Below are 27,018 nucleotides of genomic sequence, written 5' to 3' on the forward strand. Positions count from 1 at the left end.
TGTCAAAATACATAGCTGTCAATCGTCTATCAGTAAATATACCTGAATTTTATAGTATATGTAGACATAATAAATACCATTTAATATAAATAAGATTAGACATAATCATATTGAAGTCTACTTTAAAAATTCCGCTGGGTGCATGTGGCTCACATCTATAATCGTAGCTACTCAAGAGGCTGAGATCTAAGGACTGGTGCTCAAAGCCAGTCCCAGCGAGAAAGACTATGAAAGTCTTACATTCAATTAAGCACATAAAACCAGAAGTGCAGCTGCGGTTCAAGTGACAGAGTGCTAGTCTTGAGCTAAATAGCTCAAGGCCAGGACCCGCCATCTTTGAGTCATGATCCATTTGTAGAGAAATGTATTATATCTGTTCTTTCTATTTTCTAATTGGTTTTAATTTGAAAATAATTTACTACTAGGGTTTTCAATACTTTTAGTTTCTATTATCTTTAAGAAGTTGTATGAAGGAGCTTCAAGTCAACATGCCAGCTTACAAGAATAGTGCACCTTGATGAATGTCATCCCTCCATTATCCTGCACTTATATCCAGCATTGTGTTCTCACTGATTTGCCCTTAGTGAACCAGTGTGTATCAATTCATGAAAGATCCAAATTTTAGTAACAATATCAGCCAAAGAAGAATCTAATGGTTATATATTTTGAAATCCTAAGTCTTAATTTTCTGTAATCACTTTTTATAATAATTCCAAGTATGAAACATTACATTTGCCCCAAAGTAATAATCATTTTTATTGAGCATCTTTATGAGATGCTAGGACTTATATATTTCAACCCGTACCCTAATGTCCAAAGTAGAATATTATCACCTGCACACAAATGGGCTGTAGAACTAATATATGATTGAAATCTATGACATACCAGTCAGAGTTTGTACTGAGAACAGAGGCTCCAGCTGAGTGCCTCTTTATTTCCCAGTATGGCAAAATGTGATACAGTTCATAATCATGAGAGGTTATCATTCATCAAAGATCAGTTCAAAGGCCATGAAATGGAGACTTTGCTTGTCTTATGTTAACATTTATTGTCTTCTGGGACTCAGATGAATTTCATTTCTATTCTGTCCAAATCTGCATCATTCTCTCACATGAATATGACTTGTGCTATAATTATGGTGTTTCCCCCAACAATGCTATTTTAAAGCTATATTTTACTTGTGTTAATTTGCCTATTATGTGGAAAACTGTGGCCCTTCTGTCAAGTGCAAGATTTTAAGTCAGCTTAGACAATTAAAATGTCTTAAAATAGACTTTGATTTATGTTTGTCTTTTATATCTGCATATCAGTGAGATTATAAAAATGAAAATAGATACAAATTATTGCTATTCATTCTATCTCTGTATCACACAGTAATAATAAAGGCAAGTTTTATCTCAGAGATCTTCCTCTCAATATTGGAACTTCAATTATTATGCAAGATACATAAGCCTAGAATATATTTTTTTAAATCTGGGCATCTGGATATAGCTACTTTTTTGTTTATGGAGTTAAGAGTGGATTTATATGTTTAAAAATCTCTGACAAATGTTGGCCACCATAGAAAACTTGCACTTATTTCCATGTGTAAATATTCTTGGTAACAGTTTTCTTGTAGTTTAATTTCCATAGCAAGTGTTATAAGCAGATGGTAGAAAATATTTTTTCTCTGAATTCTCATGCTATATATCTCTGTGGTGTGCCAAAATCTATGAGAGCTTTTTGATCCTCAAAAATCAGATGTTAATTTGAATATATAAAAACTAATAAATACTTGAAGTTCACAGCACTATTTAAAGTTACTGTTAATGAATATGACTTCCTCAATTATTTGATTAAGAATGACACCATGGCTATGTATAGTTACATAAACTGCTTTTTAAAATCAAAATCATTTAAACTTGTAGATATTTCTCCCTTTCTTCAGTACTGCCTGACACCCATAATCTCAGGTAAGTTAGCCAATTCAGCCCCCATCCAAAGGGAGGAGGTGAGAGTTGTCTCCACATATCATTCATCATGTTCACAAGTTTTCTCAGGTCTTCCTGCCTTAAAGGTTCTCTATCAGCTGACAGATGTGGGGAGAATGGAGCTGTACAATAAACAAGTAACTTCAGAGTATCCCAGCAAGGCAGGAGTGCAGGTAGGTAGAGAAAAGGAAAATGTCAGAGAGGAAAGAAGCAAGCTCAGGGAGCCTCTGGCATGCTGGGATTGTGGAGACTGAATCTGGGTTGGTACAAGTGGGTGGTCTTTGGTCTCCCATGGTTGAAAAATCTGTAGAAGAAAAGGAGGCCCACTATGGAGTTTACTTTCCTTGCTCTGAGGTAAATTCAGTGCAAGTCTTCAAACATTCAGCAGAGCTCTGGAATACTTCATTAATATCTGTCTTTGGTGCTGCCTATTGTTTATTGTTTATTGTATAGAATCAGGACATGCATTCCAGTGCCATGACTATAGTCCTGTGAAACAAAAATGTGCATGTGCAGAGGACTAAAGTGATCCAGGCTTCATGACCACAAAAACAGATGCTCCAAAAAATGTCCTCAGGAATGTGAGCAGGTCTTTGAGCCTTTATGGGTCTTGAGAGGGAAATTGAGCTAGTATTTTCTAGATATGATAAATATGGCATATCTGTGCCCTTTTATTAAGGTGGAATATGACTCAGTATAGAAATCAAATGCCAAAAGATGCAATATGTCTTTCCTGGAATCTGTTTCTTAACATTCACATGCAGCTACAGGTGACAAACCTCAGTGCTTAGAAAACTGAGGCCCATAGGACACACAGAAATCATTCTGCAGACATGAGAAGCACTATTGGAGTCTACTCTGTCAACTTTAGATATCCATAAATACAATTAAATATCATAAAGTATAGACTGCAAACAGTAACAATCAAAACTACCTGCCTCCTTTGAAGATATCATAGAAGGGGAGACAAAAATTAGAAAATGAACATGTAATCCACAGTAATTCTCTACTACTACATTTGTAATGTTTTTGTTAATTTAGGTATTGTAAAATGAGTAGCTTCTTAACAGACATTGACTCTGTTGTATATATTGTCTTAAATGTAATATTGCAATTCTTTATAACTCTCTGCTTTCCTATCTAGGAAATTGTTCTACACCTCCCCACCCCAAGTAGATAAAAGAAAAACATACAGAAACTAATTTCCAAACACAGTAAACTTCTGAACAAATTAAATTCACAGCAGTCCTCACTGATTGAGGCTCCTTAAGCCTACCCAGTCCCAGGTTTAATTTCCCCACCTCTTGAGTTGGTTATTGGTCTCAATTACTCATCTTTGCTCATTTTTATTTCATTGTTACATGCATGACATGTTCATCAACTAACAGAGGGATCCTGCTGGGCTGAGAGACCTAAACTTATGAGTATCCAGTGATTTCCGAGTTAAATAGTAGATTGGTAAAATGTCAGTGGGCGCCTAATTGATTATGCAAATGTTCATATACTTGTTCAGAGTAGTTTTTGTTTCTCCTTTATTAATCTATAAAATTATTTTCCCAGTGCTTCATTATGAGAAATATAGACTGTGCTTTATGCTTGAAAATCCATGATTAGGGGTCTATGTTAAGTGTGGCATGTTTTCCTTAAGTTGGTTGTCCTCTGCCTTAGGAACACTATGGAAAAGTCACAGACCAGTAGCTCATGCCTGTAATCTTAGCTATGCAGAAGGCTGAGATCTGAGGATGTAGTTAGAAGTTAACCAACCCAGGCAGGAATATTTTAGTGTGTGGTTTCTAATTAGCAAGGCTAGTATTGGAAATGGAGATTTGGTTCAAGTGTTAGCGTACCAGCCTTTAGCAAAAAAGGCTAAGAATAAGTGTCCTGGCTTAGAGTCTAACCTCCAATAATTGCATCAAACAAACCGAAACAAAATAAAACAAAACAAAAAGCCACCCCCCCAAAAAAAACCCAAAAAAACTAGGGCTAAAGATTGTGGCTTGCCTGCTTAAAGCCCCAAATTTGATTCTTCAGTACGACATAAACAGCAAAAGCTAAATCTGATGCTGTGGCACAAATGGTAGAGTGGTAGCCTTGAGAAAGAAGAAGCTCAGGGACAGGGCCCAGGTCCAGAGTTCAAGCCCCCAAACTGGCAACAACGACAACAACAACAACAAACACAGAAATTGAGTTGTGTCCTTCATTTTCTTTACTCAATGAACCAAAGTGATACACATCACTTAAGCACTGTCCATTAGGGGACACCTCTTCCCTTACAACTGTTGGGAAAGATCATTCCTCTGTTCATCTGATGAAATGCCAAGTTCCCAAGGAGGAAGTAATCTAAACTTATATTGACCTCCAACATTCACTTCAGCCCAGCTGGTTTTCCTAGACCAGTGGCAGAGATCTGGATGCCAGGGTTTCCCGTATGGCATGGCAATCTCTGCTAACACTATTTATTATTATTATTATTATTATTATTATTGTTGTTGTTGTTGTTGTTATTATTATTGTTATTGCCAGATCTCCATGTTGAGCCCAGGGCCTGGGCACTACCCTTGACCTTTTGCTCTCAAGGCTAGATAGAACTGCAGCTTTACTTCTTGCTTTTTGGTTGTTCCTTGGAGATAACAATCTCAAAGAATTTCCTTTCTGGGTTGGCTTGGAACCATGGTACTCAGATGTCATCCTCCTGAGAAGCTAATAGGAGAGGTTTGAGTCATTGGTTCCTGGCTGACACAATTTCATTTGATCCATTTTACACACATGCAACTGTCAGACCCTTGCAACTTAAGGGTTTCAATAAGCTCCCCTCAAATATAACAGTTTAAAGTAGCAAGATAATAAGTGCACTGAAAATTTGTAGCCACCGAATTCAGGATATATTCAGAGAAGATTGTTTCAGTTTTTTCATCGGTTTGTGGCATCATATTGACAGAGGAACATGGTGATTTTAGTTAATTATGTGCCTGAATTAGCTTGTATTGGATGAGCAGAAAAGACTATCTTAATTTCTGGAACTTGTTTTAATTAAAATATTTATTACATGAATGATCATGGGTTATTTAAATGGAAAAACTCCAGCATCTCATGAGTTTTAGAAAGGAGAGGAAAGAGAGGTTTGATTTTTATATTTCAAGATATGATATGATTGATAAATCAGTATGCTCCTTACCTACTCAAATAGAGAACCTTAAAGATTTTTTTCTCACATAAAAGAATGGCATGCTTAGAAAATACAGTCAAATGCATCTTCAATGGCAGAATAAATAAGTAGCTTCACTAAGGACATAAGCTGCCTAAGATGACAGCATTCATGTGATTTTCTAATGAGGAACTGAAAACAGAAATGATTAGAATTGTAGCAAAATGTTAAACAAGTGACCACTTATAGACAACGAAGCCTGATTTACAACAATTTTTGGTCAAGTTGGTTTTGTTTTTATCATGTTCAATCTATTAAATGATTATTTAACTTCTTGAGTTTTCCCGGTAAGACAATTATAGTATACAAATCTATTACTTTTTTCATTTCTTTGTGATAGTCATAATCCCATCATTACTCATTGAAAATGTCATCTTCCAGCACTACTTAAAATCATAATGATGTTAGCATTATTAGGGAGTGCAACAATTTTAAAAAGCATTTTCTCCAAGGTTTTGCCATTGAAAACAAGAGCTCTTATTCCTTGCTATGAAAAGAAACTTCATGGAGTCCTACCACTGAAAGATTTTTGCACTGTTTTCTCGGTATAAATTTCCTAGTCCTGAAGATTGAAATCAGGGCTTTGGTATTCTTTCAGAATTTTTTGTACTCAAAGCTAATACTCTACCACTTAAATCACAGTTCTACTTTCAGCATTTTGTTAGTTAATTGGAGATAAAAGTGTCAGGTATTTTCTTGCATGGGCTGGCTTTGAACTGCAATTCTCCAATCCCAAGCTCATGAGTAGCTAGGTTTACAAGTGTGAGCCACAGATACCCAGCCAGAGAACATTTAATTGATAGAATAAGACAGTGAAATAATCAATGAAAATATACTGATTGTTTGGATGTATTATAGAGAGTCCCAAATACATCATTAGTTTGTACTCTTGGCCTGAGTCCCATTTAATACTAGTAGATCATTTTAATATAACATTAATTTAATTTTCTTGCATTTTAATACAGTGATTTTTTATAACTGTAATCCTTAATTGGGATTGATTCACAAGGGTTTACAATCAGGATTAGTATATTATTAATGTAAAGCAAAAGCCAGAATCTAAAATTACATTCTGCCTCAAGTGCACCAGTTTTCAATTTCCTTAATATTTCCTAAATTTAATATCAGGAAACAGAATATCATACTCCTATTTAGACTTGTACCATATGAAAACCTGCTTGGTCCTGAATAGTTATACATCAGCCATATCAACAAATTTATTTTTTGGATGTTTGGATGACTTTTAAAGTAGATAAAGCTCATAGAGAAAGTAATATACATTCCGATTTTCTTTTCTTCTCCTGTGAAGATTTTCACTGTTCTCAAGAGACAACACTGTTTTTGATAGTCTTGTTTCTCCATGGCACTAGGAAAGTATTTTCCCACTCTCTTGGAAACTCTTAATTCCTCTTCCTTGCATCATCTTATTGGATGAGCTTGTTTTTTTGTAGATGTGATCACCCATATGGGCTGGGATATGAGTGAGCCATGATCACAATATCATAGAATGTGATGATTTGTTGATTCATTTTTTATTATCTCTAAGTAGTTGTACAAAGGAGTTGTCATTCAACAAAGCAATTTATGAATATAGCATTAAATGAACTCACCATTCTCACACCATATAAGCCTGTTTGTCATAAAAATGAGCACCTCCTGGTTAAGTGGAAACCAGACTTGTTACTGGAGTTGTGAATCAGAAGGTTAATGCATTGTTCTTTGTGACTTGGAACTCCAGCCAGAGGTCTCACAAGCTAAGGCTTCAGAAATACAGCAGCAAAAGTTGGCAGCTTGCAGGAATCAGTGAGCTACTTGACAGAGGCAAATTCTAAAACAAGCTGACACTCTGACAGCAGAAAGAACAGCAAACAGTGCTGCTCATTTCGACTACATCTGCAGGTAACCTGCCAACTCAGAGAAGCCTGGTCGTTACAGGAGGCAAAGAATTGGCCTTTTGCTAAAGTCACTATAAGCAAACGCAGAGAAGTAGAATGGTAGGGAAAGGATTGAGGGTGGTGAATGAAGTCTCACCATTGTCACACCCTTGTATTCTTCCATGCCCAGGCAAAGACCTTGAAATTGAGGTATCTTGGCCTGTTAATGGTAACTGGTTCCTGGTTATATCTTTCTAGATGGAAATACTCCTATATTTTTTAGTTTTTACCAGTGCAATAGACTAAGAAATAAATTAAATAATTGAGAAATTGGTGATTCATGCCACCAGCTTTCTGTTTGCTCAATTATAGATCATCAATTCAGAGGCTTCAAATGGTATAGACCATGATTTGACTAACATCATTTTTTATTCTTATAAATTACAAAGGAAACAAACATGGTTTCAGCATCCTGTTGCCAGAAAAAGAAATCCTACTCCTAGCAGAGCTGAACTTATGCTTGTAAAGCTCCCAGATGATTAGTGTGTCTCAGAGGCAACAATAGTTCGTTGTCGGTGAAGTGCATCCCTTGCTCCCTGAATTACTGACCTCTCTTTGCTATCTATCATCTATTGATTTGGACTTTCTTTTTCACACTACTAAATTTGTTCGTGTAGTTGCTGGTCTGATTTTATGTATCTGTATACTATATAGCATATATACTATATATATATATACTTTATACATGTATATGTGTACAATAGAAATACATACTATAAATGTACATTATATAGTATATATAGCATACATATTTACTCACAAAAGGCTCTTTTGATTCATGTTGGTTCATCCACATACTATGTACTTATATGTATACATGTACATATATGAAGTATATGCAGTATGTATATGTATATGTGCTATATAGTATATATGCTATATCTAATTCATGTGCATTTAAATATAATATTTTCCCACTTTATCTTGGCTACAGCCCATGAAGTGAATACTATATTATCTTTACTATCTCACTTCTTGAGGCCAGAAAGCAGAGATGATAAACAACTGGCTCAAAATTCAAACTGCCTGAAAGTTTTGGGCCCATGGAGATTAAGACTTCAGAGTGAAGACAGAAGCAACTCCCCATCTCTTATCCATGTAACTATACAGGAGAAGAGCCAGTTTAGTCAGCCTGATGCTCAGTTACCATATTCACAGGCAGTAAATATCTAAGGAGTAAAGAAATATGTAAATCCATAAATCATATCTGTAATTACCATTAGTTATTATTAGGATGGATATGACAGCAATGATAGAACCAATGTAATCATTATATTTATTCAGAATAGGTCCCTGTTAGCAGTCATTACAAAGGCAGAGCCCCCAAACTGCATATCTATAAATTGATGGGCAAGACCTATGATAAAGATTTATCAGCTCTGCTTCCTTCTGTAACACACACACACACACACACACACACACACACACACACACACAGTAACTGAGAAACTTCAAATTTCCACACATCTGAAAGGAGAAAGTAAAGGGAGATGTGAGAATGGGAGTGCAGGATAGAATGAGAGGTAAACTTGCTTGAAATAACACAGTGAAAGAAGGAAGAGAAGGCCTCCCACAGGAAGGCTTGCAGGGTTCTGCGTACTACATCAATATAAAGTGTCAGAAAAACAGTCAGTGAAGACAGGAGGAACCAGTCCTGCCGAGTTCCAATGGGACTCCATTAATCAGCACAGCAGATTTAGGAGGTGTGTACCAGATCTCCTGGAAGGCCAGCATCTGGCCAGAGGATGGAAATTCTAAAAGTTGTGTAAGTACATGTTTAGTTTGCTGGAAATTGCTAGGTTTATAAAGATTTTTCCCCAGGAAAAGTTGCAAAAGTATCCCTATTATAGCCAGGAAGAAAATTAACTTTAAATACTTGGATTCTGACAACATCTTTGAACTGAAATTATAGAATTATAAAAAGCAAATTAATTTGTTGTGATTCTTGGTCCTTATTAAGAAAGTTTCTACCTGTGCCAAGGAGGCCTAGTGTATCTCCTATTCCTTCTTGTAAAGTTTTCAGTGCGTCGGCTTTTACCTTGAGGTCTTTGATCCATTTGGAGTTAATTCTAGTGCAGGGTGACAAAGAAGAATGCAACTCTAGTTTTCTTCAGGTGCTTAACCAGTTCTGCCAGCACCACTTGTTGAAGAGGCTATCCTTCTTCCATTCTATTTTTTTGGCTACCTTGTCTAAGATTAGGTGGCCATAGGTCTATGGTTTAATATCTGCGTCCTCAGTTTCTTAATAAGGACCAAGAATCACAACAAATCAGAGAAAGGCTGGATAAGTGGGACTGCATTAAACTGCAGAGCTTTTGTATGGCAAAGGACATAGCTAGTAAACTAATTAGAAAGCCTACAGAATGGGAGAAGATCTTTACCAACCATACAACGGACAAAGGCCTCATATCTAAAATATATCAACAGCTCAAAAAATTGAATCACTCCAAAACTCATCTCCAAAGAATCAACAATCCCATTAAAAGATGGGCCAAAGGCTTAAAGAGAATCTTCTCTGAAGAAGAAACAAAAATGGCCTATAGACACATGAAGAAATGCTCAACATCTCTGGTCATAAAAGAAATGCAAATCAAAACAACTCTGAGATTCCACCTCACTCCAGTTAGAATGGCCAGAATCGAGAAAACTAATAACAGACGCTGGAGGGGATGTGGCCAGGAGGGATCACTACTACACTGTTAGTGGGAGTGCAAACTCATTCAAAAGTTCCTCAAAAGACTAAACAGAGCTCCCCTATGACCCAGCAATTCCAATACTTGGCATTTACCCAATTGTCCAGAAAAAAGGACATACTAAATCCACTAGCACAACGATGTTTCTTGCAACACTATTTACCATAGCAAAGATATGGAACCAACCCAGATGTCCCTCAGTTGATGAGTGGATCAACAAGATGTGGTATTTATACACAATGGAAATCTATGATGCTATCAGAAACAATGACATCACCCCATTTGTAAGGAAATGGAAAGACTTAGGAAAAAATCATATTAAGTGAAGTAAGCCAGACTCAAAGGAACATAGGCTCAGTGGTTTCCCTCATTTGTCATAATCAGTAGAAACCTTGGGATCTCCTAACAGAGATTTGCAATAGAGCAAAACCTAGATACATAAGGCCATACATGAAAGGACCTCTAGGCTATAGAAACAAAAGCCTTAATGTACTATGTTATCTCTCATCTCTTTTGCTGTCCCTTGGTTATCTCATATTGTTACAGTATTTCACTTTGTTATTTGATATATTGGATATATTTGTATTTGGTTGTTTGAAATTGGTTAGGGAAGGGGGGAAAACAAGATGAGGGGTGGCGGGGCGGAGAAATGGGGACCAAGACGTGAGAACGGGTTATGCACCTTCTATCTGGCGAATATAATGTAACCCTTCTATTAATTACAATAAAAATATATGAAAAAAGCAAATTAAAAAACCTGACATTTCAAGAAAATACACCATACGTGTTTGTGTATCAAGGCTTTATTCATCATTCATATATGTATGTATGCATACATGAATGCATGTTTGAGTACTAGCGCTTAAACTCATAGCTTAGATGTAACTAAGATGTTTGCTCAAAAGTGGCTCAAATGGTACCTCTATCACTTGAGTCACAGCTCCACTTGAATCTTTTTGATAGTTAACTGGAGATATAAGTCTCACAGAATTTGCTGCATGTGCTGACTTCACACTGCTTCTCCATCCTCAAATTTAAGGCTCCTGAATAAGTAGGCTACAGGTGTGAGTGATCAGCGCCCAACTCTCCTGTTTATTTTAGTGAACAAATATCATGTCAAAAATGTGATAAACATACATAAAAAATATAAAATCCTATAAAACATAAAAGTCCATACTTGGGAATATGATTTTACACTATGAATTAAGAACATAAATTTCTAAGCGCTTAAGTTGTAGTGAAAGCTGATATGTAGCTTTACAACTTCGGAAATATTCCTGAGACCATGAAATGCCCAATTGATCTGTGTCTTAGTAGCCAGCCCTTGATGAATACGTGTTTCTTCCAAGGATAAAATGTTGGTATGGCTCATGGCTTCCGAAGCTTTTAATCCATGGTCATTTGTGCATATTGATTTGATCCCATGGCGAGGAGAGAGGAGGAACAGCAGAGCTAGTTATTTCCTTGTGGGTGGTAAGAAAATGGTGGAGATGGAGACAGAAGGAGTGAGAGAAGAAGGAAAAGAGCTTGAGGTCCCAATATCTCATTCAAGGGCAAATCTCCAACAACATAACTTTCTTCCACCAAGCCATAGCACCTTAACCTTTGAACCATCTCCAGGTACAGGCATGGTCTTGGGATGCAGCCTTAAAGTCTTATATTTAATGAATATACCCTAAAGAGTGAGGAATCCATAGTGCCCTGGGGAAAGTCCAAGCTGTACCATGGAAGACACAGAGCCTTATTTTAATCATGAAGGTCTGACAAGAACACTGGATAAAAGACAAAGACTGAATTTAAGAAGAACAGTACTTTTTTCTTTTGCCAGTAGTCCTGGGCTTGAGCTCCGAGCCTAAGCACTGTCCTAGGGCTTTCTCAAGGATAGAGCTCTACCACTTGCGGCTTTTTCTGTGTATATGGTATAGAGGAATCGAACTTGGGTCTTCATGCATGCTAGGCAAGCAATCTACCCCTAGGCCAAACTCCCAGCCCTAGAAACGTACTTCTGAAAAAATAAAAAAAGTTAGCATTTTCAGAAAGGGCTGGTGAGGAGAGAAAGGATTGGAGATCTTGACGAGTCAGGGCAGATGTTATGGTTTTCATAGATGTTATTGCACTGGGTTCACTTTGCAACATGTATCACACTATATACTAAATAATAGTAGTTACATAGGTTTCTCAAATAAAATCGAGTTTAAAAATTATCGGCCATATTGGCCAGGCATGCTTCAGGAATCTGAGATAGAAGGCTTATGTGTTGGAGTGTAACTTGGGCTACAGAAAAAGATTCTGCATAAAAAACAAAATAAAAGAAAAAGTTAACAAAGAATGAACTGCATAATTAGAGGAAGATGGTGGTGATTTCACATAGGCAGGCGATAGATATGAGAACCAGCTCAGGCCAGTCAGTGAGACTTTATCTCACAGCAAGTTGAACATGGTGATACAAGCCTATAATAGCAGCTACACAGTAATAAGAAGATCACAGTCTAAGGCTGGCACTTGCCCAAAATGCAAGATCATATCTGCAAAACATCCATGTTTATGTCTGCATTATTCACTCTAGACAAGTTACAGAGATAGCCTGCATGCCCTACAAGAGATGAATGAGTCAGAAAATGTGATATATATCACATATGTAAATAAGTAATAATTCATTATGAGGCATATAATTTTATGATTATATAATACACACATATACATATACACATGTATATGTATATTTACATATAATTAAAATATTATAATACCTATACATACGTATTTAAAGCACAGATATATGATCTATTATATGGTACATGCAAATATATATACCATATATATGATGCATATATGTGATGTAAATTTATGTGATTATATACTTATATATTAGGAAGAGTAATATGTTTGCAGGAAAATGGATGAAACTGGCAAAATTATGTTTAGTAGAGTAAGTAAAGTTCAGAGAGTCTAAGGTGACATATTTTCTCTTATTGTAGAAATAAATACAGAATGATATCACTTAAATGACTAAAGGGTGGTATATATATATGAGAATTCTAGTAGTGTAACTCCTTTGAGTTATACTAACAACTAATTTACAGGTCAACAAGATGAACACTAGGAAATACCACTTGAAATCTGTGTTCTGAGGGAGTGAGATGAAGGGAAAGGGAGAAGATGATTGCAGAGAGAAGGAGTTGCTATAAATGCAGTCATAATGTTCAATGTAGGGAAACTGAGGGGATGAGTTCAGCTGGAAGAGATGGGGAATATGGTGGAAAGACAGACATTGGTCAAGATGCATTGTACTCACAAATTGACAGTGATTGTACTCTGTTACAGCTATTTGATAATTTTAACAATAGACAAAGCAAAACCATTTGTAGAGGTAGTTCAAGTGGATAATATTTGACTAGTAAGCAGAAGACCCCACTTTACCAATTTTAACTAAATGAAATAAATTAAATGGAATTTACTGGGAGAGAGTAGAGTTGCCTATTTGGAGCAGAGGGCAGAAAAGAACAATATAAATAAGAAGGTAATACTGGCTTGAGGAAAAAGAAAGGGAGAAAACACCTACCCTTTCCTTCATCCCCAAGCAACATGCAGATTAAAAGAATTTATACCTGAAACAAAGGTATTAAATGTAAATGCATATCCAGAATGTTATAAGCATGCCTTCAAGCATTTGATGCATCTTCCTGTAGGTTAAAAAAATCTTTAATAAAACCACATATAAATAATTGCTTAAAAGCACACATTTTAAATGGCTTTAACTATCTTAGCTATATTTGAAATAAAAATATAGAAATACAATAAGCATGTTCTGTATAGTTTGAAGTCATAGTTGAAACTTCTTCAATTTGAGGTGAATCAGGCTATGTCTGGCATTCCACAAATGTAAAAATTTGAAATGAGATCATTTGACATTGAGAATATTCAGAATAAGTAGCCAAAGTGAAATTGCTCTTACTTTCTATTTTTATCTAATAATAGAAAAAGATAGAACATATGTTTTTCACTAGTTACACTTTAGCTTGTATATAATAAAGTTATATACTTTAGAATAAAATTACTTCCTTTATGTGTTATGTTCATGTTTCATTGGATTATTTTAGATTTTCCTTCATTGTCTCGTCATTCAACTGACAGAGTATTTTCAAATTATTCTTAGTACGTAACTAATTCTTTTTAAACGTAATTGAGATATTCTGTCTGGTACAAAGAAAGTTAAATCTTCCACAATTATTTTTTAATATTTAAATTTGAACTCAGGGCCTCATGATCAATAAATTGGTACTCTACCACTAGTGCCAGACTCCAGTCTGGTTTTTGCTGGATATATTGAAGATAGAATCTTATATACCTCTTCTACTTCAATCCTCCTGATCTCAGCCTCCTGATTAGCTAGCAATATAGATGTGAGCCACCAGCATCCAGCTTTATTTTCTTTGAACTCAATTTTCCTTCTCTCCTTTGAAATTAACTTTGAATCTATCCTTCATATTTGAATGCATATACACATAATTTTAAAACAAATATTAGCACATTATAAAATATGATTTGGAAATAGGGTCATCTTTATATTTTCTTGTACCAAAGATAGTAAGCCTATAAAATATCAGTATTAAATATGGTTCATAATGTTAATGTGTTCAAATCTTAATTAATTGGCATATTATATTATTTACATTTATTGTTCTACTATTGTCTATTGCCTTGAAAAGGTGGAAGTGTAGTTCCATATAAACAATTGAGATCAGTCACATCTTTGTTCATCTGCACATACATACATACATGTAATGTAAGATACATAAATGTGATACATGTGATTGAACTGAAGACCTCCCATTTGCTTGATATGGCCTTTACCACTTGAGCTACACACACACCATTCTTTTTCTTTATATTGGCTTATTTGTAATTTGATCCTCCTAAATCCATCAATTTAGTTGCTGGGATTACAGGCATGTGTCAATATACCCAGACATATATTTGTATCTTTAGTATAGGTTGAGTTACCTGACATTGGAGCAAGTAACAAATAGCTTAGGTCAACATTCAAAATGAACAAAAGAATTATGGAGGAGCCATGAGTTTGGCCCAGTGGTATAATGCTTGCCTAGCATATATGAAGACTCTCGGTACCACATACATTGAAAAAGCTGGAAGTGGTGCTGTGGCTCAAGTAGTAGGGTTCTAGCCTTGAGAAAACCCAAGGACATTGCTCAGGCCCTGAGGTCAAGCCCAGGACTGGCAAGATAGAGAGAGGGAGAGAGGAGAGAGAGAGAGAGAGAGAGAGAGAGAGAGAGAGAGAGAGAGAGAGAGAGAGAGAGAGAGAGAGAGATATGAATCATGCCAGATATGGTGTGCACTGTACCTGACTTTGCCTTACAGAAGTAGAAGTATTGTTGTAGCCCCACCGTGCTGATATCAGATGAAGAGGGAACCTTTCTTGACCACTGAAACAATGCTATCAACACTGAGAGGTAAAAATGCTTCTGCTAAGTTCCCCAGTTTTCTTCTGCTAGTTTGATTTTAGAGAAGGCTCCTGATGAGATAGAATGTCAAGATTAAATTTATCTCCACAGAAGAAAATTGTCCTGGAGTCATTCAAACTCTATCTAGATTTAGTATGGGGAAGAAGTGAACATTTGTGTGCCTTAATGGTCTGAGTGTGCAAAGCTCTTCAGTACTCCAGATCAAGAGAAGTAGCTTTAGGGTTTCTTTTTTCAAGAAATAACATAAGTGTTTGGACTGCTGGTTTGAGCAGACACGCTTTTTCATATATTTAAATCAGTTTGTACACAGAATCACCCACACACTCTTTTGAATCTTGTTTATTTATCTGCATAAATATGTGTGACTCTTAAGAGTGGCTTGGTCCATCTGGACATTCTATCAATGAAGAAGGCTGGTTTGGAATGAACTAATGACTCAAAATAATTTTCATTCCTATTATTTTGGTTTATGCTTAGCAGAAATGTGTAGAAGTAGAAGAAAATTGGCTCTGGAGGCAAAATATGCATGTTTCAAGTTTTGGCCACAAAATGAAACACTAAGGTTTTCCACAAGCCATCAGTATTCCCATACTCAAATACACTTTTCAATGTTGTGGTACTAGGGAAACTACCACATGCTGGTTCTGTTTTAAGGATGGGAAGTTTATTTTGATTCACAATTTTCTTTTTTTTTAATATTTTTATTGTAATTAATAAAAGGTTTACATGATATTTGCCAGATAGAAGGTGCATTAATTCACATACATTGATATCCTTTCACATGTCTTGGTCCCCATTACCCTCTCCCCCACCCCCCCATCTTGGTTTTCCCCCCTTCCCTATCCAATTTCAAATAACCAAATACAAATATATCCAATATATCAGATAACAAAGTGAGATACTGTAACCATATGCGATAACCAAGGGACAGCAAAAGAGATGAGAGATAACATAGTACAGTAAGGACAAGAATCATTCATTATATGGCTTTTGTTTCAATATCCTAGAGGTCCTTTCAATTAGCTCCATACTATATGGCCTTATGTATCAAGGTTTTGCTCTATTGCAAATCTCTGCTAGGAGAGCGCAAGGTGTCTACTGATTATGATAAATGAGGGAAACCATTGAGCCTAAGTTCCTTTGAGTCTGGCTTACTTCACTTAATATGATTTTTTCTAAGTCTTTCCATTTCCTAACAAATGGGTCGATGTCATTTTTTCTTACAGCAGCATAGAATTCCATTGTGTACAAATGCCACATCTTGTTGATCCATTCATCAACTGAGGGTCATCTAGGTTGGTTCCATATCTTTACTATGGTAAATAGTGCTGCAATGAACATTGTTGTGCTAGTGGATTTAGAATGCCCTAGATTTTGGATGGTTGGGTAAATGCCAAGTAGTGGGATTGCTGGGTCATAGGGGAGTTCTATGTTTAGCCTTTTGAGGCACTGCCACACTGCTTTCCATAGTGGTTGAACGAGTTTACACTCCCACCAACAGTGTAGTAGTGATCCCTACTGGCCACATCCCCTCCAGCATCTGTTGTTATTAGATTTCTTGATCCTGGCCATTCTAACTGGAGTGAGGTGGAATCTTAGAGTTGTTTTGATTTGCATTTCTTTTATGACCAGAGATGTTGAGCATTTCTTCATGTGTCTATAGGCCATTTTTGTTTCTTCTTCAGAGAAGTCTCTCTTTAAATCTTTGGCCCATTTTTTAATGGGATGGTTGTTACTTTGGAGATGAGTTTTGGAGTGATTCAATTGTTTGAGCTGTTGATATATTTTAGACATGAGACCTTTGTCCATTGTATGGTTGGTGAAGATCTTCTCCCACTCTGTAGGCTTCCTAATTAATGAACTAGCTCACAGTTTTCTAGGTGAATAGTAGGACCACCCTTTGAATGCCACTTTCACTGGCAGTCTCACAATGCTGGGGCAAAACAAGAGATCAATTACACACATTGTGCCTGTGCACCCCTCTTCTGCATCAGTGCTCAGACTCTAGGTATTCAGTCTGGTGACTTCATGAAATCCCAGACAGTTCCTGAGGCCCCATATCTGAACATGAGATTTGACCTAGTGCTCCCCCTTTAATCCATCACAAAAGCTTCCTAGGAGATTAACTGTGGTACAGAATCGTTAACCATGTTTTATATAAAATCAGGAGACTGTTTTTAAGCTTTGATAAATGATTTTTCTTCATTTAATGTGAAGTTATCCTTCAAGGTTTATATTTCAAATTGCAAGTTGAACGTGTGACATCAATTGCTCCTGAATGTATTCTGAGGCACTTAGACATTGTCCAGTGTCATTTTTCAGGGCCCTCGATCATGACAAACAAAACTGTGAATGCTGAAGAGCCATTCCTGTTGCCCGCTGTGCATGTGCATTCCTACCTAGGATATGAGTTATATAGGATGGGAATTAAAGTCTCAGCCCTTCTAGAGTTCAGTCTGTTATGACAAGCATTAATTAGGTAAGGAAAACTTTTGAACTGGAATAGTGGAAAGTGTTTATTCTGATATCTTATACTGAATAAAATGTTGGATCTTTGACTCACAAATAATTTCTCTATACCTGCTGAAGTGTAGTAACACTGAATGTATTATTTATATAGATACATGTACATATGCATATACATGATAGATATGCTGGCTTGCTCCTTTTACTTTCAGCATTTTTGTAAATATTTCACATAAATTTAGATCACTTTCTTTAGTAAAATGAGTTAAATTTAAGATTAAATCAATAAACTAAGTATATTTTAATATTTCAGTTAGGATTTTCTTTTAAAAGTTATATTCTTTTCACCTTCCTTCCTTCTTTCCTTCATTCCTTCGTTCCTTCCTTCGTTCCTTCCTTCTTTCCTTCCTTCCTTTCTTTCTACCTCCTCCTTCCTCTCTACCTTCTCCTTCCTCTCTCACTCTTGCTTTTCTCCTCTCTCCTTCCCTCCTCTCTCCTCTTGTCTTCTTCAATTGCTTTCTCTCTTTTTGGTTATACTGGGGCTTAAAATTCAAAGCCATGACCTAGTTACACTTGCATTCTACCTCCTGAACTGCACCCAGGTCTTTCTCCTCCAGTTTTTTGTTAAGATGGATGTTCTATTTTTTTTTGTTTGGACCATCATGGATCTCAGTGCTCCCAATTACATCTCCTGTATAATGGGAAAGACAGGTACCTGACATCTTGCCAGCTTTTGGTTCAGATAGGATCTCACTATCTTGCTGCATAGGCAGCCTCAAACTATACCCAACCCTTCAGATATTACCACCTAATTCACTGGTATTACACACATGAACAATTAGCCACTTTTGCCAGGCCATTTTTGAGTTTTAAATTCTCATCTAATCATACTGAAAACTCTATGTAATCTTCATAAAAATTTACAAAATTTTGGCTTTGAAATATTTGCTATTATGTTTAATTAATGTGGAATTTCATTCAGTGCAAATATTTTCATATAATTTACACAATACACATATGAAATTATAATTTCTCTAAGAAGCATTTCAACATAAAGCCTCTTTTTCATCAGATAGAGATGTAATAAAACAATCAGATACTAATTTGTTTTGTTACATTGTGGTTTGAACTCAGGGCATCGTGATAATTGGGCAGATGTACTATACTTGAGACACATCTTCAACTTTAAAGCTCACCTTTCTTATCAATATTTCATTGTTTATGTATTTTCTTAATAATGTAAATTCTTCAATTATATTTTATATAAGTATTATAATAATATAATATAAATATAACTTTATATAATGATATATAAGTATCATATAATATATAAGTAAACAAAAATAGAAGTATAAATAAAATATAAAAGTATTATAATAATAAAAGTATTATAATAATATAATCAATTTACCTTTTTGTATTTTTAATACCATTGGACATGCATTTTTCTTACTAATCAATGTTTTTGTAATATTTTCTAGTGTTTTGTCTATTAATTTACTTTTACTCTGTATTAATTATCATACATCATTTGCACAAGGAAGTTTCATGGTGACAATCAATACATGCATTTATCTTTCAGTATCCTTAATAAAAAGCAAGTGATGTTTTCATCTGCAGGTTTTCCTTAAATGCTCATCCGTTGGTTTAAGTTATAGTTAGTCATTAGTTTGAAAATGATTGTAATGCAGAAATGTCTTCCCTCCATACTTTTATTACATGAAATGATCTCTGTAGCAAAAGACAAATTAGCAAGAAATGGAAACTTTTGATTACAGCTTGTACCTGACTCACATAGGCAATGTTGATTTGCAAGAAGATAAAGGACTTTGCATCTCTAAGGTGTTATCTTGAATAATGAATGCAAATGAGAGTTAAAAGCTAGACCTTACCAGTCAAAGGAAATGTTTGGATGTTATATTTTAGGATAAATCAAGAAACTTTCCAGAGTTTATCCCATTCTCATATTCCTTTAACTCGACTATTCTCAGGCCATAGAGAGCTTTTTTTTGCAGTGGGATATTCTGGTTTCCATCAGTACACAGAGCATAGATTATTTTACATATTCAATTTCTTCCTCAGTATTTTCTTTGTTGTTATAAATTTCAAAATACCTTCTAACTTCCTTCTACATTATTGCTCTTGTTGCTATCCACGTGCTTTATTGAAAGGTATTACGATCACCTAAATAAAAGATTTGGGGGTACTTGAAATGATTATTTTGCTATAAGTTTCTGTATGAATTAAGTGTTATTAGAGAAATGCCTTATTGTTTTAATTTCTTAAATTCATTGTGACTTTATAACCTCGATTATGGGGAAAACTACCTCTTGTATCTTCTTAAGAACAATGTCTATTTTGTCATCACTGGAATGTCAGACCTAGCAGTTGGGCCATATCTTGAAAAAAGTTACATCATTCTCATCTTCATGTTTTGTCCATTTACTTGTCTTTTAGTGAGATACATATTAATCTTCCCTAGTACTGAACTAGGGAAGGAGAATACAGAGATCAAAGGAACATACCACACAGAGTACAGTCGATCTGTTTGTAAGAGAGAATAGAAAGCAGAGAGTAAAACAGCTAAGAAAGCTCTGCTATGGTCAAAAAAAAAAATCAGAGTGCTTTGAAATCTATTTCTTCCCAAGAACTAGAATTGCGTTGGATTCATTTGTAGAAGGATTTATTCCCGCAGAGTATTGTCGAAAACACTAGAGTAACTGGTCTGAGGTTAACAGAATTTAGCAGCTGTGTGTAATGGGAAAATAATAGAAACTAGTGTTCAACTCACCTTGTCATCCCAACAAAACAATGAGAATGTCCAAACTACCTTTGAGAAAAGATATCACACTGCAGCTCTTTCCTGGGAATATGTAATTCAATAAGCCATGCTACAAACAGTAAATGCACTAATAATAATGTGTGGTGACTGAAAGTTTTACTCCCTCAAATTTCTATTTATTATCTAAGACACTCCATTTCCAACAACAGTTGTGAGGTTATGAACGTAAAAGAAACTGTAAATCACTGGGTGTGGTGGTTAAGATCTTTAATGCTAGCTACTCAAAAGGCTGAGATCCAAAGGATCACAGTTCAAAGCTAGTGTAGGCAGAAAAACTCTTGAGACTTCCTCTTCAAAATATCCAGCAAAACAATGGTCTGGGAATAGGGTTCAAGTGGCAGAATTCAAGCAAAACAAACAAAACAAGTCAAGTAAGTATGATGCCCTGAGTCTACTTCAGTACAAACATAAATCAGTAAAACTCTGTCTCTCTTTGTGTCTCTGTGTCTGTCTCCATCTCTCTCTCTCTCTCTCTCTCTCTATATATATATATATATTATATAGTAAGAAAATTATGACCATGAAATTTGATATGGCCCATGGAGATTGGAGAAAAAGCAAGTAGCAGAAAACAACAAAATAACAGATTTAATTTTTAAAAACATAGCATGCTGGGCAACAGTGCCTTATGCTTTTAATCCTTGCTACTCAGGAGGTGGAGATCCAAGGATTGTGAGTCAATGCCCACCAGGGCATGAATGTCCTTGAGACTCATCTCCAGTGAAACAGTGGCTCACCTGGCAGAAAGACAAACAATGGCAAGCCCTAGGACAAAAACCAATTCAAAAGGAAAATTGCACGCTTTAATTTTTTAATTTTTATTAGCATGCATTAGTTGTTCAAGGAGTTGTATTATGATATTTCCATAGATACATTCAATATACACTGATCAAAATTATTCTGTATCACTCTCTTTCCTCTCTTCCCTCTTCTTAAAACAAGTGTAACATATTGCATTGCTCTCTTTTCATATATATATAAGCATATATGTACATATGTATGTATATATACATATATATGTCTAGCATATTCATCCTCTGTTTTCCTGTCCATTTTCCTTTTCATTTCCACTAATTCCAGTTGAATCCTGTTTTACATTCATTTTATATATTATTGTATATTAACTGTAGAAATGGGTTCAATAGTGAAATACTTTTTAAAATTTGCTTAAGGTTTTCACCAATATTTTCAAACTGTCAAGAGAAAGAACTATCAAATCTAAAACAGTTGGGGAGAGATAATGGAACGCAAAGCACAGAGAGAATGACAGCCAACAGAAAATGTGGTAAAACACTAAACACAGGAACATACGCATGATGAGAATTCCAGAAGCATGTTAGAAGAAAAATGAAATATTCAAAGACATAATGGCCAGATACTGCCACAACTTAACTGAAAAGCAATAATTTGCATGCCACTATACGTCAATGGATAGCAAACAATCAGGTTTAAGACACACACACACACACACACACACACACACACACACACACACACACACTGAAATGCCAGAAGTGGCTAATGATACAGAGATTTATTTGTGATGCTTGTAATTCATAGTAAACCAGAAGTGTATGTAGGAGAATAAAGATATTATTCACAGAGAATCAAAAAGGCTTCATAGGATTTTAAATATAGGGAACTAGGAAGTAGCCTTGTGCATGTGGCATGGGGTGAGAGGCTGGAGATTGAAGTCAGGGACAGGTAACTTTTACAGGTGGACTCTACCTAGCTGTCCACTAAACCTCAAGGAGAATATTTTGAAGGAAGAATGAGGGGCAAAAAAGGATATATCAATTATGATAATGCTAGTAATATCTATAGCCAAATGCTGATGAGAATCAGGATTAATGAGGTAATGTGCCTGTCAGTGCCTCATGCCTGTAATACTAACTACTCACATGGCTGAAACAAGAGGACCAGGAGTTTGAATCCAGCCTCAGATACATAGCAAGACTTGTCTCAAACAACAAAAGCAACATCAACACACAAAATGAACACATACATATAAGATACAATGGGGTAAGAATTCAGAGAATTATTTCATTGTGTCAATGAAAATAATACTGAAGTTTACCCATGAATCCAGCAAAGTACTCTTTCCAACATGAAGCAAAAATAAAAACTTTCACAGGTTAAAAAAATAAGGACTGAGACAATCCAATCATCACAGAATTATTTTGCGAGAAATATTAAAGAAAAAAATTTCAGACTAAAACTGGTTAATCTCAGGTAATATTTCAAATACACATGGACAAAGATGAACAAATATACCAGCAAATAAATTTATGTAAATATTAAATAAATTTATGTAAATATTATGTAAATATTACCTTCCACATACATAGAATTTTTAAACTATTTTGTTGACTGGTAATTCCTTTGTAAATCTAAATATTATAAAATATTCTTAAAAACTGAAAAGGCTATAAATGTGTATCTTCTATTTCTTCTAAATTCACTTTAAGCAATGAGATAAAACTATAGCTATATATTGGATTATTAGAGCTATAACATAGCAAGCTAGTATATGCCTTTTAAAATTGTATAATTCAATAAGCAAAGAGCCATGATCCAATATTTAATGACAATAATGACATAAAACATTTGGTCAAATAATAATTGTTATTAGTTTTCCTGATCCTGGCCAGGCCAGGATCAGGAAAACTAATAACAACAGATGCTGGAGGGGATGTGGCCAGTAGGGATCACTACTACACTGTTGGTGGGAGTGCAAACTCGTTCAACCACTATGGAAAGCAATATGCCTCAAAAGGCTAAACATAGAGCTCCCCTATGAGCCAGCAATTCCACTACTTGGCATTTACCCAACCATCCAGAAACTAGGCCATTCTAAATCCTCTAGCACAACAATGTTCATTGCAGCATTATTCACCATAGCAAAGATATGGAACCAAACTAGATGTCCCTCAATTGATGAATGGATCAACAAGATGTGGTATTTGTACACAATGGAATTCTATGCTGCTGTCAGAAAAAATGACATCGACCCATTTGTTAGGAAATGGAAAGACTTAGAAAAAATCATATTAAGTGAAGTAAGCCAGACTCAAAGGAACTTAGGCTCAATGGTTTCCCTCATTTATCATAATCAGTAGACATCTTGGGCTCTACTAGCAGTGATTTGCAATAGAGCAAAACCTTGATACATAAGGCCATATAGTATGGAGCTAATTGAAAGGACCTCTAGGATATTGAAACAAAATCCATATAATGAATGATTCTTGTCCTTACTGGACTATGTTATCTCTCATCTCTTTTGCTGTCCCTTGGTTATCGCATATGGTTACAGTATCTCACTTTGTTATCTGATATATTGGATATATTTGTATTTGGTTATTTGAAATTGGATAGGGAAGGGGGGGAAACCAAGATGGGGGGGTGGGGGAGAGGGTAATGGGGACCAAGACATGTGAAAGGATATCAATGTATGTGAATTAATGCACCTTTTATCTGGCAAATATCATGTAACCCTTTTATTAATTACAATATTTAAAAAATAATAATTGTTAATAATTTGTCATAATATTTTTAAACAAATGTGTGGTAATTGAAATGGTTATTATAACAAGATATGTCAAACACTGAGGTCCTTACTTAAAGCATTGTAATGAAAAATAATACTGGCTGGGCACTGGTGGCTCATGCTATTCAAAAGGCTGAAATCTGAGGATCTCAGTTCAAAGCCAGCCTGGCCACCAAAGTTCATGAGACTCTTATCTTCAGCTAATCACAGAAAACTGGAAGTACACTGTTTCTCAATGTAGTAGATAACTATCCTTGAGCTGAAAGGCTCAGGCTAGTGCCCAGGCCCAGAGTTCAAACTCCATGACTGAAAAATAGTAATAATAATAATAACATAATGTGATTTAAATACTATTTTGGAAAATAAAATTCACAATAAAAAATTACAAAGGAGTGCTTGCACAGCATCCATGAAGACCCGGGTTTGATTCCTTGTTACCACATGCATAGAAAAAAGCTAGAAGCTGTGCTGAGACCCAAGTGGTAGAGCTCTGGCCTTGAGAAAGCCCATGGACAGTGCTCAGGCCCTGAGCTCAAGTTTAGGACTGTCAAAAGAGAGAGCGAGAGAGAGAGAGCAAGAGAGAGAGAGAGGGAGGGAGGGAGGGAGGGAGGGAGGGAGGGAGAGAGAGAGAGAGAGAGAGAGAGAGAGAGAGAGAGAGAGAGAATTACAAAGGAAATAATAGTAAGTAGACAGTAAAAGGAGTTTAACCTGAGATTTATAATTAATAAAACTATAGTGATAACATGAGGTCAATTATGTGAATAATGTTGAATTAATTAATTAAGAGCATAGTTGTAATACTGTCAGACTAAGCTTACAAAAATGACCCAACTCTGTGTTGTCTATAGGATACATGCCTTACATTTGAAGGCACAATTACATTTAAAGTAAAAGAATAGAAAACCCTCTATCATGTAAACCGAAACTACAGGAAAGTTAAAGTAATGCAATGAAAATACATAAACATTTCCTTTAAAATAAAACGAAGTATATTATTAGATTTTTGGATGCATTATAAGGAAAAACAGGTCAATTCATCAGGAAAATTATGTATTTCTGTGTTTGCATATTTCCAATTACATTTTCCTTTAAAAATACAACAAAATACATTATTAGACCTCCAGAATGTTCTATAATGACAAATAGGTCAATTGATCAGAAAGGTTATGTAGTTATATATGAATTTGATGAAATCATATACCATATGAAGTAAAAACTGACATAATTTAAGAAAATAGCATATTATTTGAGAACAGTTAGACTCTTAAATACCTGACTTTCAGTAATAGGTAGACTAATAGAATTAAAAAGAAATGGGACAATGCATTAAGTCTACAAACCAACTAGAAAAAAAATGTTAATCTCTAAAATGAACATCATAACAAAAGCAAAATATACATCTCCTCATGGGCTTATTAACTATTTTCTAAGACAGCCGAGATTGACAAAACATACATAATACATAACCATGCACAATACTCAGTACGTGAAAAGTATAAAAATAATATAAGCATGTGTAGTGATCACAACAAAATCAAATAGAAAGCTGGGTGCACTTATTCCTGTAATCCTAGCTTCTCAAGAGGCTGAGCCAACTTGTCACGAAAGTCAATGAAATACTTATTTCCAGTTAACCAACAGAAAACCAGAAGTGGCACTGTGGCTAAAGGGATAGAGCTATAGTCTTGAGCTGAAGAGCTTAGGGACAGAGCCCAGGCCCAGCGTCTGAGCCCCACAACCTACAAAAAAATTGAAATAAAAAAATGGAAAAAAATTAGAAATCAATAAGGAGACATTTTGAACCCTAAGCTATGTAGAAATTAAGCAATATTTATGTTACCAAAGATTTTTTTCTTTAAAAAACAAATCAAATTAAAATTAGAAAAATGGGAAAATAAAAAAGACTACTTGTTACAAAAATACATGTGAATTAAATCATAAGTATTTAGGAACAAATATATAAATGTAAATGTCCATATTAAAATAACAGACCGGGCCAGCAGTGTGGCCTAGTGGTAGAGTGATTGCCTAGCATGAACGAAGACATGGTTCAGTTCCTTGGTACCACATAGTTAGGAAAAAATATCCAGAAGTAGTGCTTTAGCTCAAGTTGTAGAGTGCTAGCCTTAAGAAAACCCAAGGACAATGCTCAGACCCTGAGTTCAAGCCTCAAGCCTGGCAAAAAAAAAAATTTAAACAACAAAACATTTAAAACTTTCTTTCTTTTTATCCCTAATGGCAATGGCAAAAGGAAATGAAGCTAAAACTACAGTGAGTAAAAGGAAATAATTAATAAATATAATAATGAAAATTATTGAAAAAGAAGATAGATAATCAATAAGTAGGAAATTAATAAATCTGAAGAAAAATTGACAAACATAAAATAAGAATTGCTCCAGGAAAAAAGAATGGATAATCAAATTATTAGAATAATAGTAGAAACACAGTACATTACTGATATTACATACATTTAAAGACATTTTTTATTGAATACTACAAACAATTCTGTATCAGCAAAAATGATGTATTCTAGATGAATTAGAAAATTTCCAGGAAAAACCAAAGTTATAATAACAAACCTGTGAGTACATAGATAATCTGAATAGACTAATGATTGGAGACTAAATCATTCATTAAAGTCCTACCATCAAGGATAAGCCATGGCATATATGTCATCCGTATTTAATTTTCCCAAGCTTGCAAAGAAAAATACCAAACATTTGAGAAGTATTACAAAAATAGAAGAGGAAATATTTCCAATCTCATTTAACAAATCCAGTATTATGCATTTACCAAAGCCAAATAATGAAGAAAATTATAGACCAATATATCTTGCTAAAATTGATACAGTATTCATCAACAAAATGTTAGCATCTGA

The sequence above is a fragment of the Megascapheus bottae genome, chromosome 5 (assembly GCF_031878675.1).
Source record: "Megascapheus bottae isolate mThoBot1 chromosome 5, mThoBot2.hap1, whole genome shotgun sequence".
Taxonomy (NCBI): domain Eukaryota; kingdom Metazoa; phylum Chordata; class Mammalia; order Rodentia; family Geomyidae; genus Megascapheus; species Megascapheus bottae.